Here is an 18,883-nt window from a genome sequence, read left to right as displayed (position 1 = left end):
CTGCATTCCCAATCTAGGATTCACAGCACTTAAGGAATCTCTCATCCAAGAAATCCCAGTCCAGACTACGTAATGTGGAAAAGCTGTCCGGCACTGCCAAGTACTTCATAGGGAAGTGCCCAACGCTGCAGTTAAACATCTCAGAATAGAAGGCAATTGTCTCATCATCTCCCCCAGCACAAAGGATCACAGTTTTCATGAAGTTAATCTTAAGGCCTGACATAAGCTCGAACATGCATAGAAGAAGTTTAAGGTTTACAGCTGCATCTTTGTCATGCTCGAAGCAGATGACCGTGTCATTCGCATACTGTAAGATGGCCACTCCCCCCTCGATCAAGTCCGGTGCGAGCCCAACACGTAGCTTCTCTTTTTGGGCATTGAGAACCATTTTCGAGAGGGTTTCTACAACAATATTAAACAAGAAGGGGGAATGAGGGTCGCCTTGGCGAACCCCTTTGTGGCTTTGAAAGTACGGGCCATTTTCATTATTGAGTTTAATACTCAAAGTGCCATTTCTGAGAATCTTATCTACCCAGCCACACCAGGTAGGTCCAAAGCCCCGATTGCGATGGCATTCGATAAGGAAGTCCCAAGTTATCTTGTCATATGCCTTTTTAGAATCCAGCTTCAACACCACACCAACTTTCTTCTTCTGGTGTGTGTGATGCAGCACTTCATGCAACGTAAGGATCCCATCCATAATATTCTTATGCTTAATGAAGGCATTCTGATGTTTACTAATCAGCTTGTCTGCAAATATAGCCACCCTATTATCCAGCACCTTAGTAATAAGCTTATAGGGACATCTAAGCAGGCATATGGGGCGGTATTGCTGAATACGTTTAGCCCCATTAAGCTTTGGAATCAAGGTGATAATTCCATAATTCAGACGGGCAACATCCAGGGTATTATTGTGAAATGCTTCAAAAAGCCGCATAATATCATTTTTGACGAAATCCCAACAGTGTTTATAAAACTCAGCCGTGATATTATCAGGTCCAGGAGCCCTATTGCTATCCATGCTAAATAAGGCTTTCTTAACTTCCTCTTCAGTGAACACACTAGTTAGGATGAGGTTGTCATCTTCAGTAAGTCTCTCATCACTAGACCAGGTTTCAGGAGAGAGGTGCAATAGATTTCCACTGGCCGGGCCAAAGAGTCCCTTATAATAGGATGTTGCATGCTCCAAAAGATCTTTAGTGCCTGCTATAACCATTTCCCCATCAACAAGGGACTGAATGGTGATTTTCCTCTTCTTTCCATTGGCTATACGATGGAAATAGGCTGTGTTATGATCCCCTTTAAGTAACCATCGCTCGTTCGAGTGTTGAAGCCAGAAGAGCTCTTCATCAGCCAGAATATCATTGAGCTCAGCACTCAAGATGGTTCTTCTCTCATAAGACTCAGGATCCAGGGGCCAGCCTCCTCCTTCTTCAATCTCTTCCAGCTCCTTTTTAATCCATTTTTTACTCTTTTTGGCATGGCCGAAAAGGTGGGAACCCCATCCTTTAAAGTATTTTTTGATACGTTTTAGTTTTATGTTTATGATGTCAATAGGGTCCTCAGCTTGCACAGGCTGCTCCCAGATCATCTTAGCTTTAGCATAGAATTCCTCATTCTTCAACCAGCTGAGCTCGAATCTGAACTCACGCAGGTGCATGGGACTATTTTTCAAGGGATTTGTTGTCAACAACAGAGGGTTGTGATCTGAGATATCTCTCACTAGTTTACGGACAACAACTAGTGGGAAAAGGTCTTCCCAATCAAAGCTCATGAGCACACTATCGAGCTTTTCGAATGTGGGGTGTCTCTGCTTATTGGTTCATGTGAATCTGCCTCCTCCCATATGAATCTCTCTAAGGTTCAGTGATTGAATGACACTGTTAAACCTGTCCATATGCTGAGATCGATGGAGAGACTTGTTCTTGTCACTACTATCCCATAGTATATTGAAGTCACCCCCAATCACATAAGGGGTTTTAATGTTGCCACAAAACGAGGTTAGTTCATCAAGGAACTCGTCCCTCTTCTCATCATGTGCTGCCCCATATACTACCACAAGGGTCCAAACACATTTGATTTTAGTGTCAAAAACTAGCCTACAGTATAGTTACCTGCCGCCCAAGACACAATTTCCAAGGTTTCTTTTCTGATTCCACATAGGATACCACCAGATTTACCAATGGAAGGGATCCAGTTCCAATTAAACCTCAAAGGGGTCGATCTTGCTAAGGTATCCGGGTACAAACTTATCCTTCTTCGTCTCTAGGATGCCCATAAAGTCGAGGGAGTGGTCTCTAATGATGTTAGAGAAGCAGGTAGTCCTCCCTCTTTTACCTGCTCCTCTACAATTCCAAAAGAGACCGTTCATTTTTTTCTTCTTCCTCCCCCCTTTTATGAAAGCTCTACTAGGAGGCTGAGTAGAGCTTCCAGATTCATTCTGTAAGGTTGCCCCATTTTTTTGATTTCTGGTAACCGGCCTAACTATTACCACATTGGGTTTTCTTTCTCTCTTCTTCCTAGACCGCATCACAGTATATTTTTCCTCATCTACATTATTATCCACTTCTCAATTCATGTTCAGGGGTGTCTGATCCCCTTTTTCATTGGTATGGATCATTTTTCTATTATCTTTATCATGCTCATCAGCATTTACCGTCATTTTTTCCATGTCTCTATAGTTCTTAAGTTCTCTAAGGATATCCACACTAGTAAAATCAGTGTCTGGAATGTTAACTCCCATTTTAACAGCCCTGATAATAAGACCAGGATTGGATAGTGCATCAAAAGAGTTAAGGTTATGTGGTATACCTTGTTCGTATACCTTCTAGGTCTCGCTTTTTTGCTGCTGCCATAGCTTTTTCTTCAACCCTCTCCATCTTGTTCTGTGCATTGCGCAGGCTGAAGCGGAGGTTCTCCTCAGTCACAAGCAGAGGACCAGCCAACACCTCATTATCCATCTCGCCCTCAGGCATCTCAACCATGTACTCATTAGTGTTTGTCACACCAGTACCATAGTGACCAGTAACATCCACCACCTGATGAGATTTTTTAACGATGTCAGAGTAAGATTTTTTTGGCAAGCTCATGCAAATATCCGTAGGAATCTCAACAGGAGGCCTTACTTTTTCCTGAGACATTTCAAGCGCCATGGTTTCAATAAGGAGGGTATTGTGGAGAGATTCATCTGAATCAGTGCTCTCTTGGGACTCCCGATTGGGTCTGGTTTACCTCCATGGGGAATGCAGGGAGATTTCCCTCCAAGCCCATGTGATAAGTCAGCCATATGAGCTCCAGGAGTCGAAGAGGGGGCGCTTGCACCTTTTCCTTCTCCCTTTTAGGATCTCTCACCAAGATCTGGTCCACCTCATAGTAAAAATCATAAAAGTGGTCTCCCAGGACAACTTCAGCTATCACAAGAATCTCGTTGACATTTCTGCATCCCAACCTAACCCGGACAGAGGCCGGGAGGTGTAGGGTAGCTGCATCAATTTCTAGGGGAACCCCGACTAGAGAAGCCACATAGGCCAAATTCCTTTGACTTCTTTTGTCTAAAGGGACATTGCTAACCTTAACCCATGCCACTTCCATCACCCCCTTGGCCCCAACTGCCGAAGACCAGTGCGTAGCATGAATAACAGCCCCACTGGTTTTAAGAGTGACTCTCCCCACATAGTAGATCTGTGCAACTGCACGAGGATTAGGGAAACGAACAATGAAGACCCCCGGCCCTATCATATGAGCAGAACACCTCCATCCAGTGGCTAGGTAGGCAGTTAGGTCTAATTCCATCTGACGAGTAGATGTTTCCCCTTCCATTATAGTAACAACAATGTTATTGGCCCTCTCCTTAATCTGATTAGCAGTACAGGAGTCATGAATGTAGCAAAATCCCTGCCCCTTAGACTGAAACGTGCACATAGGTGTCATACACTCCCAAGGAAGGAATTCAACACATACAGAAGCCAGATGTCCTAGCTTGCTGCAATGCTCACAGTAAGCTTGAGGGCATCGAGTAGGAGGGTGTTCATGCGCTTTGGAAATGGGGCAGGCATCTAGTTTCTTGGAAGGAGGCACCTGAGCAGGGTTTTTCTGTCCCTGAGTCTGAGGAGGTGAAGATGCAGCCTGGCGCCCGGCAGTGGTGTCACCCGAGCCCGACGAAGCTTGAGCCTTTTGCACCCAGACCCCGTCGTCCTGGATCTCACGGCGGTTGGCACCCGCCGCCTCGTCCCAGCGCGAGTTGTCCCCCGACCCCGGCTGGATTGCTGGTGAGGTAGTGTTGGAGTGGTCGCCTCCATCTTAATGCCACGAGGAGAACTTGCTGTGGTCGCCTCCGCGGCCGTTGCCACGGCCGCTCTGGCACCCTCCTCCGCGGTCCGAGTGGCCGCCGCCGCCACCTCCGCGTCTCTCTCCATGGAACCCGCGCCCCACATCGTTTACCATGGGTGGACTGGCTGTGACAGCCGCGAACAAACGAGGATCGCCCCCCACCTTGCCCTCCCACCACTCAAATGTATTTGGAGTTTTGGATCTAGGGTTCTTCGCCGCCGCCTAGAAATGGGACAAGGAAACCTCTAGGTCAAGGATCGGGTGGGGAGGGGACTTTATACCCGTGTTGTGGCCCCGCTGGGTGGGGTGGATCGCCCACACGTGTCGCGTATCCGCCATTGATGGGTGGTTGGTGGGGTTTGGGTGCGCCCTGGTTCGACCCGGCCCGATTGTGTGCAGACCCGTACGTCTCCCGTGTACCGCAGCATCTCGCTCCGTGTTGCCCAGCGCGCACGCCGGCGCGGTGGTCGCCGCCGGTAGCCGATCCTGCACCTTGGCGAAGTGGCAGGGGAAGGAGATCACGTCACCGACATCGATCTCTTCTCCCTCTCGAAGGAAGCACGCGTCGATCGTGACACCGCGCGAGTCCGTGAGAACAAGGCGTAGCGCATCGTGTCGAAGCGTGAGAACCCCGTCGTTGAACGAGATCGTGCGAGCAAGGTGGAGATCGGCGGCGTACGAGACTCGCCATCTCGAGTCGGGCGCGCCGCCATTTCCGCCGCTCGTGCTCGCCATCGTGTATCTGGTTGGCGTTGAAGTCAACTTCACACGCTAGCTAGTTCTCCAACCAAATTCAGCAGAGCAGAGTAGACCTGCCTCCATAGGCCAGATGCAGTCCACCGGGAGCATCCATTGCGATGCTCTAAGTACATACAAGCCATGGTAATCACTGAATCAGAACACTAAGCCGAGAACTGCATGCAGCTCTGTCCATGGCTTTATTCTGAAGAAGGAGACAAAACAGCAGAGCACGCACCTCGGTGAAGAGGGCCTCCGCCTCGGCGGCTTTCCCGTCGGCGATCGCGGCCTCGGCCTTCTCCCGGCCGCCGTGCCCACGTGGCCGAACACGGCGTTACCGCGGCCCGGGACGGAGGCGCCGCAGTGGCCCAGGCACCCGCACGACGCCACGTCGACGCGCGGCGGGGGCGGCGAGAGCCCCTCGAGCGCCAGGAGAACTTCGCGCCCGCCCTGCCGCGCGCACGTGCGGTTCGTGCAGACCCGTATCTCCACCGCCCCCGCCGCGGCGCGTGGCGGCGCGGGCCCTCGCCGGCGCAGCGGGCGCGGCGGCCGGGAGGCGCAGGCTGCTCCCGCCACGGCCATCGCCGTCGCCATGTAAGTACAGTATAGATGATGGAACGGCTTGGACAGTGGACGAGGCTGGCAAATAAATACATATAGGGTGATTTTTGCAATTTTGCACAGGTCGACGTGGCACTGGGCCCGGCCGCTCGCCTCGAAGCGGTGGGCGCTTTTGCCAAAACACCCTTCCGTCCAGCCCGGTGCACCCGTCCACGAGGCAGCCCGTCGCTGACAGGAAGAGGTTCGGCGGGGTCAAGTTTGGGGAGATGGAGCGTGACTGCGAGCTGTTTTTATTGGGTGTGGGTAGGACTCATCTAGATCAATGGCGCTCTCTTCTCCTCTCACCCTCCTCTCTCCTGGGGCGTCACCGTCCGCGGCTCCCCCTCGTCGGTGTCCCAGCCTCGTGCGGCTTCCCTCTCTCCCTCCCCCCTGAGGTCTCCTCCGGGCCCCTCGTCGGCGAGCCTCGTCCCCTCCCGCTCTACGGCTCCCCCGTCCGGTGCTGCGGCTCCGGCTGCGCCCCGGGTTAACAGGTTTTGGGCGCTCGATTCGGATGACTCCGGCTCGGATTCTGAGGCTCTTCCCCCTCCTCCCCTTTCGGCTCAGGTGGGTGGGTCGTCGATGGCTCTGGCGGCGGGCCGCCGACGGAAGTTCGCTCCGGGAGGTACGGGGAGACTGGTCGGTTCTGGAGTGGACGCGGATGGGTGGTGCCGCGTCGTTCGTGGTCGTGGTCGCCGGCGCGCTGCCTCCTGGTCTTTGATTGGGTCGCTGGTGGGCTCTGGGGTGGTTGTGGTGGAGGCGCCGGTGTCCTTCCCTCCGGCGGCTGCCCTCCCTGGCTCGCCTTCGGCCGTGGTCCCCGCTTCCTCGGTGGCGGCGGCGCCGGTGCCAACCCTAGATCTGGGATCGGGGCTGGCCCTGGTGCCCCGGGCTGAGTCGCGGGCCCCTTTGGCTGCTGTTGGGCCGTGAGTCGCGGGTCCCTTCGTTGATTTCTTCTTCTGACTCCCCCCCTTCTGGGTGTGGCTCCTGGGCCGCGGTTGGCCCAGTTTTCGCCCAACCCTCCCCCGGCCCACCTTGGCGAGCCCGACCTGGCTAGCTCTGGCTAAATATGGGTTCGGAAGGGAGCGGTTCCCCCTTTTCTAGGGTTTCCTGCTTCCTCCTCTGACCCGCGTCGGCGCCGTCTCCCTGTCCGCTATTTCGTAAGATCTCCTCCTCCACCTCCCCTCCTCCTTCCTTTCGCGACGGTGGCCGCGATGGATCGCTCCCGCGGGTCCTCCTGTGAGGCGGTATCCGGTCATAAGCGGGGGCGCGATGGATCTGGCGACGCCGCCGCGGATCTGGAGTACGAGGCTTCGCTCCGTGCCAAGCTCCATGCCTCGCTCGCTCTGGGCGCGGGGGCTGCGTCGGAGACGGCTGGTGCGTCCCCTCGGGCTTCTGGATCTGGGTCGGCCGTCCCTCCGCCCCCTACTTCTGGTGCTCCGATGGCTGTGGTCGATCCCTGGGAGCAGGCGGCGCTGGGGAGTCGGGAGGGTTCCTCGGGGCCTTCCTCGTCGCCCCCTTTGCTGGTCCCCCGGGGTGGCGCGGGCGCCGGCGGTGGTTGGTGGTGGCCTGTCTCGCTTCGTTCCTCGTGGCGCGTCGGGGGTCCCTGCTCGGCGTTCTTTTGGGAGTGCTGCGGGGCGTGGCGCCGGTGCTAGTGCTGGTGCTCCTAGTGATGGTATCCTCCCTCCTCCTCCCTCTCGTGGCCCTGGTCACATCGCCCCTCATTCCCAGGTCTCCAACCCTATCCTCACTTGCTTTGCGTGTCATCGCCCTGGCCACTTCCAGTCCCGCTGTGAAAACCCTCCTTTTTGCCTCATCTGTAGGGAGGATGGCCACCTCCCAGTGGATTGTCAAAACCGTGTCAAACCTCCCTCCTTCGTTCACTATGGTGTCGGCCTCCCTGGCTGTTCTTTCTTTGCCCTTGATAGGGAGGTTCCTGTAGCTGCTCCTATCCCCTCGCTTTCCAATGTGGGTGTCATATCTGTTCAGGACAAGCACATTTCCTCCCAGGTCCTTCTTGATGAACTTCGGTTGTGGGATGAAGGCGGGTGGGATTGGCAGATTCGCCAGTTATCTGAATTTGAGTTGGCTGCTACTTTCCCCTCTAAAGAGAGCCTTCGCATGATATCCTCCTGTACCATCTTCACGCTCCCTCTGAATAAGCTAGTGGTTTCGGTTAAAGCTGCCTCCAACGGGTCAAAGGCCATCTCTTCTCTGTCTGATGTTTGGGTGCTAGTGGATGATGTTCCTCCTAATATGCGCACAACGGCCTTCCTTATGGCGTTTGGTGTGCTCCTCGGCAAACCCATCGAGGTCGACCATGCCTCGCTGTCTGTTCTTGGTCCATCTCGTCTCCATATCTGGTGTGTCGACCCTATTTGCATCCGTGGTGCTGTGGATGTCTTCCCGGCGGCGGGTGGCTTCAGGCTTCGGGTCCGGGTGGAGGGTGCTCCTGGCCCAGCCTCGCCTCCCCCTCCTCCCTCGCCTCCGGCCCCTGGCAATGATGACAAGAGCAAGGATGGTGATGGATGCCCTGACGACTCGACGCATGGCACGGATCCTCGCTTTACCCAGTCAGAATGGGATGGGATGTCTCCTGAAGATCAAGAGCTGATGAAGGATTGTGCTCCGGCGGGCGGTGGGGCACAGGCCTCCTTGCCTGGTATGGGTGGTGGGGTCGTGGCCTCTGGTGAGCCGAAGGGCACCCCTCTGTCAGCGGCGTGCTCTAATATTCCTGCTCGCCAGAGGATCTGCCTCCGGTTGGCCCGTCGGCGTCCAAGAAGAGGAAGAAATCTTCGGTGAAAAAGTTCTTAGCTATGAGTAGGGCGTCCGGGGATTCCAGGCAGTCCACGGCTGGGCTGTGCCGCAGGTTGGAGGCGGATTTGGGTGCGGCTTCGGGCCCGTCCTCGGTGGCTGCTTCCCCCGGCCGGGCTCCCCCCGTGCTTGTGCGTTCTCCTGCCTCTACTGCTCGCAAGAGCGGTCGGGTCTCCAACAGCGGCGAACATGTGGCTGATCGGGCGGCTCGGCGTGCGGCGGCGCGGGATCTTCCTCATTCAGGTTCGCTCCCAGCTTCGTCTTTTTCCTCTCCTAAGGTTCTGTCTCCGGTTCGTTTAGTCTTGCCGTCAGTCTGATGAACAGCTATTTAAGATTCTAGATGATGTAGGGATCTGCTCAGACTCCAGTTTGGGTTCCCCTTCTTCCTTACTTAATGTGATTAGGGCTAACGAGCTAGCTCAGGCTGACATTGCTAAAGCCAAGGAGGCTGGGGTTGGTGTGTCTGCCCCTCTGGTTGTGGCCGGGGGGGATGTGCGAGAGGCTGACAGGTGTCAGGCCTCCCCGGTTCAGAAGCGTGGGGCTGGGAAGCGCGTTAAACCCTGCAAGGCTCCGTGCAGGTCGAGCCTTATAATTAAAAACCTCTCCTTCTGATGAAGGCCTTATTTTGGAATATCAGAGGTTTCTGCGCTAGGGGGCGCAGGGATCAATTGAAAGACCTGGTGCGGTCTGAAAACGTTGATTTTATTGGCCTTGTTGAGACCCTCAAACCCTCCTTCTCCCCGAGTGAGCTTTCGGCTGTTGCTGGGATTGATAGATTCAATTGGAATTTTGTGGCCTTTGTTGATCAGTCGGGTGGCTTTCTTCTGGGCACTAATATTAATGTATTTGATTTTGTTGCTTTTGACCATGGTATCTACTGGGCTAGCACGGTAGTTTCCTATCGTTCCCTTAATTTTCTTCTCGAGATCATGGTGGTTTATGGCCCGACAGACCACTCTCTCTCCTACTCTTTCTTGGACGAGATCTATAATAAAATTGACACCTGTCAGCTTCCCCTTTTGATTGGGGGTGATTTTAACCTGTTGAGATATCCCTCTGATAAAAGCTCCTCTAACTTCTCTTGGGCTCTGGCTAAGGCCTTCAATGCTTTCATGAGGGATACGACCATTCGTGAAATCCCTAGGGTTGGGGCCCGCTTCACCTGGACTAACCGACAAGCTTCCCCCATCCGCTCAGTCCTTGATAGGGTTTTCCTCTGCCCTGGTTGGGATGTTCTATTCCCCCGGGTTTGTCTTCGTGCCCTTCCGATTGTAGGATCTGATCACGCCCCCCTAATCCTTGATGATGGGACTCGTTCAGATGGCTGCCATAGGTTTCAATTCGATGCGTCTTGGCTCTTAGTGGAGGGATTTTCCACCTTGTTGGCTCAAAAGATTACGAAATTTCTTTCCTCTCCTCGTCGCTCTTTTGGTCCAATGGATGATTGGCATCAAGTTTCCTACTGCATGCATAAATACCTTAGAGGATGGTCTAAGAATCACTTTGCTGAGTCAAGGCGTGACAAAGCAAGGCTGGTAGCCCAAATTGGCGATCTCGATATCCGTGCGGATACTTCTGGTCTTTCCGAGGCCGAATGGCAGCTCCGGTATGGTCTAGAAAAGGCGCTCTTGGATATTCATCGGCAGGAGGAAGTTTATTGGAAGCAAAGGGGCACGATTAACTGGACCCTTAAGGGCGATGCGCCCACTGCATATTTCTTCGCTATTGCTAATGGTAGACGCCAAAGATGCTTAATTGATAGCCTGCTGATTGATGGTGTTAGGGTCTCTGATCCTTCGATCATTCTTCGCCATGTGGTCCAATTCTTTTCTAACCTGTTAGCGGCTAAACCTGAGCTGGGCTTTAAGCTTGCTCTGGCCTTCTGGCCTCCCCATGAGCAGCTGTCGAGCGCTGAGAATGAACTCCTGTTATCCCCCCCTTCTAAAGAGGAAATTTTTGATACAATTAGGTCCGCCAATTCTAATGCGGCTTCAGGCCCTGACGGATTCTCCATTCCTTTGTTTAGGCATTTCTGGCCTCAGTTAAAAGGTCTTATTAAAGCAATTATCCAAGGATTTTGGCTGGGCACTGTTAATATCTCAAGGCTCAACTACGCGGTTCTCACCCTTATCCCTAAAATCAAAGGTGCTGACTTGATTTCGCAATTTAGGCCCATTGCTTTAATTAACAACTTTGCGAAGTTGCCAGCTAAAGGCATGGCCAATAAAGTTTCCCCGATAGTGCATCGGGTCATTAGCCCTTTCCAATCTGCTTTCATTAAAGGGAGATACATCTTGGATGGGGTGCTTTGCTTGGACGAGATTATTCATGATCTGCGGATTAAGGGGACCAAGGCGGTGGTCCTTAAGCTTGATTTTGAGAAGGCTTACGAGTCAGTGAGTTGGGATTTTCTTCGGCAAGTCTTACTGGCAAAGGGCTTCAAAGGTCCGGTGATGCATCGTCTGATGCAACTTGTGGCTGGTGGGCACACGGCTGTGGTTGTGAATGGCCAAACTAGTGATTTTTTTGCTAATGGTAGGGGCCTTAGACAAGGGGATCCGGTGTCCCCTTTGCTTTTTAATTTTGTTGCCGATGCTTTATCTTGTATCCTCTCTTGTGCCGCGTTGGCTGGGCACATCTCCCCGGTGAGCTCTCACCATGTTCCGCATGGCATTACCCATCTTCAATATGCGGACGACACCATCATTATGGTGGAGCTCAATGAGACTAGTCTTACTAATTTGAAATTTCTTTTGCTCTGCTTCGAAGCTCTTTCGGGACTTAAAATTAATTTTTCAAAGAGCAAGGTCATTGTGACTGGGGTTTCGGATCTGGAAGCCCAACGGGTGGCTCACCTTCTGAACTGCTCCCTTGGCTCTTACCCTCTCAAATATTTGGGCTTACCCATTTCTCCGTTTAAGCTCTTGGCAAAAGATTTTGCCCCGGTGGTAGCGAAAGTTGGCAATAGAGTTCTTCCTTGGAGAGGACGGTATAACTCGCAGGCGGGCAAGGTTGCCCTTACCCATTCGTGCCTCTCTTCTCTCCCGATGTTCCTTTTGGGTTTCTATCTTCTGTCTGACGGAATTCATGCTGGTTTCGACAAGCATAGGGGAGCCTTTTACTGGAACTCTGCCGACAACAAACGCAAATATAGGTTGGTCAGATGGAACATCATTTGTCACCCTAAGGACAAGGGTGGTCTAGGCATTATCAATACGAGAGTAATGAACAATTGCCTTTTGATAAAATGGTGGTGGAAGATAATGTCTCTTGAGGAGCGCCCAATATGGCTATCGATACTCAAATCTAAATATTTCCCCGCCTCGAGCCCCATGTTCGCCTCAGCTTCTGGTGGTTCTCAATTTTGGCGTCAACTGGTTAAAGTGCGGCCGATCTTCCGGTCCCTTGTCAAATTTGTTGTCAGGAATGGTCAGTCCACTCGGTTTTGGTTAGACTGGTGGGTCGGGGACACCACGCTTGCGGTTGCCTTTCCGTCCCTGTTCTCCTATTGTGCTGATCCCGAGATCTCTATCTTTGAGCTCTCGGTTCAGGGTTGGGTTTTAGATTTCCGGCGCTCTCTTTCCCCTGTAGAGTTGGAACACTGGCAGCGCCTTACTGCTTGCTTCCCCCTGCTCTCGGAGGAAGAGGATTCCGTGGTGTGGCCCCTTTCCTCTTCGGGGCGCTTCTCCGTTAAGTCGGCTTATTCAAAACTTATTTCTAGTGGCCGCTCTTTGAAGTTTAAGGATATTTGGTCAGGCCGAATCCCCCCTAAAATTAAAATATTTTTATGGCAAACTGTCCGCTGTAAGCTTCCGGCGGCTGATCAAATTAAGAAGAGGAGCGGGCCGGGCACTGAGAGGTGCGTGTTATGTGGGGCTCTCGAGAATACTCAGCATATTTTCTTCCATTGCTCCTTAGCTAAACTCATGTGGAGTTGCATCAGACTTTGGCTTCACGTGACCTGGACTCCCTCCTCCTTTGAGGACCTGAGGCAATATTCCAATTCCTTATCAGGCCAGTCCAAGAGGGTCTTCTTAGTGGGCTGGGCTGTGATCGGTTGGTCGCTGTGGACTACTAGGAACAAGTTCTCGATTGAACACATCTTTCCGGCTAACCCTGTCAGTTGCTTATTTAAAGCCAATGTATTTTTGCAGCAGTGGAGATCATTGACTAAGGAAGGGGACCGTCAGGCGTTCGACGACATGCTATCAAAAATGAAATCTACGGCGTCTTCCCTGCTTCCGCGCTCTTCGAGGACGGCTTCCTAATTCCTCTGCTGGCGTTCTTTGTTTTGCTGGCCTGCGTGCCATGTTAGGTTGGAGGCCTTGTATTGTTACTTATGTTATGTGGCCGTTAAAACTTGTGAGCTGTGTGGTACTGTGGTATAACTCTGCCCGGTGGCTTTATCTATAAAGTCGGGCTAACGCTTTTTCTCTAAAAATAAAAAAAGACTCATCTAGATGCGACATAACTATGTCACATCTAAGCATGACATCACACAACATCAACAAAAAACAATTAAAAAATGTTTTGTACAAATCTTGAAGCCCCTTATTTATTATGTGATGAACTATTTAGGTGTGACATCCTTAAAAACATCTAGATGTGAATTAGTCATTCTGATTTTGATTTGCTGTGGAATTAAACACATTAAGCCCCATTTTCCACTGATCCATCTTCAGAACAAGAACCGACGCATCGACCTTGCTGGCCTGCCGTCGATGCCATCACGACGCCAGATAACGCCATCCTCCTGTGGGAGTACGTCAACCCGCAGATGCCGAGACTCCGCACCAGGACGCGGCGATCCGTTGTCGTCAATACGGAAGATGAAACCCCGCTCCACCACTAGGCCCTTCAAGTCAGCACCTGCTAAAAAATGATGTCCCTAGGAGGGAGAATGGCATTGAAGATGCCGTCATCGTCTGATCCGGGAATACCCAGATCTAGGGTTTCCCCTGGAGCATCCTGAGCGTGGTGCCGTGACCTGCAACAACGATGCCTTGAGAAGAGAATGACGTCAGAGACGCTCCATCGCCCACCATGACCGTAGTCGGCGCTATTTTTACCAGAAGTCGCGTACCCCCGATCTCGCAGCTGACTGGAACCGTACGGAGGCTCGCCGTGAGGACAAAAGCCACCGTTAGCACGCCGGCAGGGAGCCTCCAGCCGCCCCTCGCCGGTCCCTCCTCGCGCCACCGGCCGGCCGAGGCCACACCGTGACGGATCTGGGTAGGACTCCAGATCCGCAGGCACCGTTGCCACCCATCTGCAGGGAGAGCAATCACCCTATGGAGCACCGTCACCGCCACCACCCATCCGGTCAAACACTCCGCCGACCATGGTGCTCCAATCGCCACCATACAGTAGGGGCGCCGCCCTAACTATCGCCCCCGATCTCCCCACGTGAAGCACCTCGTCTGCCTCATGGGAGAACCGCAGCGACCACCCCCCTAGGAGCCTATGGCGCCGGGCCCGGCCGGCGGTAGGGGAGGGGTTGAGGGAGGCTCGCGGCTAGGGTTTGGGGAGCCCCTGGCGTCGCCCGAGGGGAGGCGACGCGAGGGGTTAAGGAAATCAGGACGTGGCCAGCTGGCCTTTAATTAACACTGATGAACATGAAGTCCCACCGACTGCAGAAACGTACGCAAACAACAAGTGAAAAATACATTATCTAGGTATATATGATTATCTCAAGCTTAATTCTCCGCTTCTGTTCTTAAAGAAGCCACTGTTTGTGAAAAGTAGTACTAGCACTAGTACATTAAGGTACTTTACCCACTTGTTTAATAAACTGTACAAAAACCCTTGACCTCTGCTGGATAACGGTGCTAAATGTTCAACATTTCACACACGAAAGCGCATTTTCTCTTCTTCTTGTACCTAAGTTCCTGATTACTTTTCTTCTACGTAAGTTCTTTATGAGCTATACTGACTTTATCAAGATACTGCACACATCACTACTGCAACATTCTCCCATGAGATCTACGGAGCATTTTCCATTCTTGCAACTGGCCGGCTCAAGCTTTGCACCAGTTGCATGGGATGATAATCATAATTATAGCGTGATCCCTGCACTCCTTTGCATGGACGCGCTGACAGAAATGTTTGTGGACACAAACTGAGCGACGCCATCGACGACACTGATCTCTTGCTAGCTGCTTGAGGAGATAAGGAATTTGCAGGCTGAGCATGTACCTTTACACCATGAGCTTTTGCACGATTCCGAGCTGCCAATCTTGGCCAGAAAAGGCCACATCACACGAGATTCCCTTGGGTCTAGCAGCTACTTCCTCCTTCTAACCTAGGCAGCATCACGTCTAGGTGCACTGCCAGGTTCATCGACCCAGCACCAAGATCATGTAGTGCATTGCACGCTGCAGTCCACTGGAGGCAACAAGTTTGCTATTAGGTCTTTAGTCTCTCGTCTAGACTTATAAATAGCCGCCGCCACATGGCAGATTAAACAAGTCAGTAAAGTGTGGTCCATGGGAGATGAACAAGAGTTGTAGCTACGTACTTTGGTTGGTTGTCACCTGGAGTTCTTCTCAAATCACTTCAGTAGCTAGCTCATGCTACCCCATTGTTGCATTGCCACTGTTTTAAAAGTGTGCATTGAGGGGATATAGAGCTTTGCATAGTGAAGTGTTTGGGGGAACTCTGGGTGGCAACCAATAGTATCAGTAGGATTTGAGAGTGTTTGTGCTTTGGAAATTATAGGGGTGGGTCCATATACATTATGATGCACAAGTGCGTGGGTATTAATCAAGTTTGGCCTCGTCGGGAGTTCTCTTCAAGCACTTCAGGACATGTCTTTTCAAGAACTTCTCTGAAGTGTTTGGGGGAACTCTCGGTGTCACCAAGCATTCAGTAGACATTGCCCACATACCATGAGAGATTCACTAGTTGGCTGAGAATCATGTTTTGTATTACCGGGGGTTCCCTTCAAGCACTTTATGAAGCACCTTTTTCAGGTATTGTGTTTTCGGGAACTCTTGGTCCAACCAAGTACTTAGCAGATATTGCAGGTCATAAACTACATAATATGGACTACATATCACAATTGCTATTACAAGGAGTTCCCTTCAAACACTTTACAAAACCTTTTTGAGAGCTTATGTGAAGTGTTTGGAGGAACTCTCAGTGTAATCAAGCATTTACGAGATACTGGTCGCACACCAGAATAGTTGAGCTAATGGTGAACCATGTTTGGTCTTACTATGGGTTCCTCTCAAGCACTTCACGAGCATTCTTTCAAATGCCATTGTGAAGTGTTTGGGGGAACTCTTGGTGATGCCAAGCTTTATTCAATGTCAGTCAAGAACCAAAGGAGACGATCATCACAAACCATGTTTGGTCTTACCGTGGGTTCCTTGCAAGCACTTCATGAGCATTCTTTCAAATGCCATTGTGAAGTGTTTGAGGGAACGACTCTGTGATGCCAAGCTTTATTCAATGCAGTCAAGAACCAAAGGAGACGGTCATCACAAAGCAAGTTTGGTCTTACCATGGGTTCCTCGCAAGCACTTCACGAGGCGTTATTACAAATGCCACTATGAAGTGTTTGGGGGAACTCTTGATGATGCCAAGCTTTACTCAATGCCGATCACGAACCAGGAGATATGATGAATATAAAGAAAGTTTTGTCTTATCATGGGCTCCATGTAAGCACTTGACGAGGCATTATTCGAAAGACCACCGTGATGTGTTTGGGGGAACTCTTGGTATCACGAAGCAATTGATGGATGTTGTTTCAACTGACCCAACACGATTTTGCTTTGAAACCATGTTTAGGTATCAACATGTCCTTTCAACAACTTTACATCGCATCATCAAAATATGCTCTTAATGATCTTTAGGTTTAATCGGAGTGTTTTTTGTCTAATAGGGAAGGGGTGGGAGAATATCATTTTGTAGCATCCGTGCACACCTCCTTGATGAAATGCACTGGGGGAGTGGATGCGCTCCTATTTTGGGTTGTTTATTTTTCTTTGTCACTCACATGTTTCAGGCCCAAATGAAGGAGTGTCCGGAGAATTGGCCAATATACACGTGGGCCCTTCGCGACAATGCATGCGTGATGACGCTTGCATACAATCAACCACAACCCTTTCTCTTTGCTGATAGTTTCCATCACAAAATGTCATGTTAAGTCCAGCTATATGCTGAGTGGTACACAAAAGATTAATGAAATCAATTATGTTGAATAAAATGCTTGCTATAGGATATCATAAATATGAAGTGACCCTGATAAAGAAAATGAAATTCATGTGTGTCTGGATTCCACTATATTTTCTACACCATAGGGAGATATACTTGTTAGAAAAAGCTCTCTAATGCCGAAGCGACGAAGGCTTTTTTTACAAGCTCCTATACAAGATATTGGGGGTGGGAAATGATGATAATAAAATGAATCTAGGTGATTTTATTGCAAGAGTAAAAAAACAAGAATAAAGTTGCTCTAGATGAAGCATCAAGAAGGAGTGGTATGGACAAAAAAAAGGGATGAAGGACAAAACTATGGATAAAGCTATTGAGAGGGCAATGAAGAAGAATCTAGAGAAAAGTCTATACATGTTGTTCTAAACAATGTTCCTAGTTACTTAATAAGTACAATACTCTATCTCTATTATTAATGACCAAAAAAATCTAGAAGTGATTTGTTTAGTACTAGAATGGGGAAACATAGCAAAAAATACAATATCGAGCAAAGCTAAATAGCTTTCACCCTGATGCTATTACAAATTTAATTTCTGATTCTAATTAGAGGGTGATAATCTATGAGATGAGAGAGTGATATTATCTTCCTTATTTAAACCTAAGCCAAAAACGATTTCCACTCATGATTTCACTGTTAAACCAAAGCTACATTGTAGTACCAGTAATGCTACTTACAAAAAAGTTTAAATGCCTGGTGTTTTTTTAACACTATGAGTTAAGTGGTTGGGGTTAGTGGCCATTTTCCCATTATATGGCTTTGGCAACTAGCTGTTGTTGCTTTGGGTTACATGATTATGCGGTTAGTGACATTTTGTTTGTAGATGATACATGTGTAGCAAGTAACTAGATGACTAGAATGACTCTTATGGATAAGGGGACATAGTTCAAATGGAATATGGACAATGATTGTGCGTTTGCTCACTCCTGAGATGAGGACTTCATCACTGATTTTGTGGAGATGCTTGGTTTTAATGCTCTCCCCTTTGTTATTGAGGAGATTTTAATATCAGTTGCTGTGGAAAACTTTTGGAACCACTTCCAACATTTCTTTCATTTGATCCAATGGCGAAGATTCTCTAATCTCGTCAAGCTGCACTGTCTTCCCACTTATTATTTTGCAAGAAATATTTTCTTCAAAACACATTGTTCTTAGTGGCAAACATTTTGCCATGGTGCAGTGAGGAATACCCAATATTATAGAATAACCTATAAAGTAGCACCTAACTGATTTGGGATAGACATGCAATTTTTTTACATATGTCTTATATTACAAAATTTTAGGAAAAGGCAAACTCGTTTGTCTTACCATACCATATCTCACATGGTGTCATTTCAACAGATTTGATGACACGCTTTTCAATGTAGAAATTGCAGTATCTAAATCATAACTCAAATGATAATGAAAAATTCTTCTCCACTACAGGAATCAGATAATTTGCCGTCTGTGCCCTACAGACGGCAAAGACCAAAAAACAGACGGCAAAGTCAGACGGCAAAGATAAGTCGGCAAAGAGCACTTTGCCGTCAGCTTTTTATGGGGCAGACGGCAAAGATTTTGCCGTCAGCCAATCTGTCTTTGCCATCTTTGCCGTGAGCCAGGAAGATCACAGACGGCAAAGCGTATTTTTTTATTTATAAAAAACTGTACAAACAGACCAGTTGCAGATGCGAGATGGTCAAACGCTTAGACAAAATCCTCACATGCGAGTTTTTTTTTCTGATATTCGTTCGCTTATGCCGTGGCTTAGTAGTCTTATTACAATCATCTTTATGTATATACAATAAAAAAGGTTTCATTACAGAGAGATTACATAGAGGGTCAAACAAAAAAACATATTGCAGTGGGTGCCCGCGTGGCATGGCAGAGCCACGCCATTGCCGACGTGGCCAGCAGTGGGTGCCCGCGTGGCATGGCAGAGCCACGCCATTGCCGACGTGGCCAGCAGTGGGTGGCCGGCGCGGCACGGAGCGGCCAGCGGTGGCCGGTGCAGCACGGGCTGCGGAGGCCGTTGAGACACGATGCGCCGTGCGCAGGGCCGACCGGGGACGAGGTCGGGTCCAGCGAGGCGATGGGCGGGGCCGGCGGGGGACGGGCGGGGCAGGGGGCGGCGGAGGCCTGCAGAAGCCTGCGTGCGGGGGCGACGGTGCCAGGGCCGGGCCCGGCAGCGCCGGGGGGCGACGGGGCGCAGAC

At 50.3% G+C, this 18,883-nt stretch overlaps 1 pseudogene; it reads left to right on the top strand.

The window, feature by feature from the left end:
* The window catches only part of LOC119368653, a 31,143-nt pseudogene that overhangs the window by 6,923 nt on the left and 5,337 nt on the right, over positions 1–18,883 (top strand).

Source organism: Triticum dicoccoides, chromosome 2B, assembly GCF_002162155.2.
Source record: "Triticum dicoccoides isolate Atlit2015 ecotype Zavitan chromosome 2B, WEW_v2.0, whole genome shotgun sequence".
NCBI lineage: Eukaryota > Viridiplantae > Streptophyta > Magnoliopsida > Poales > Poaceae > Triticum > Triticum dicoccoides.
Note: the sequence above shows the minus strand (reverse complement) of the source record. Positions and strands in the feature narration are given on the sequence as shown.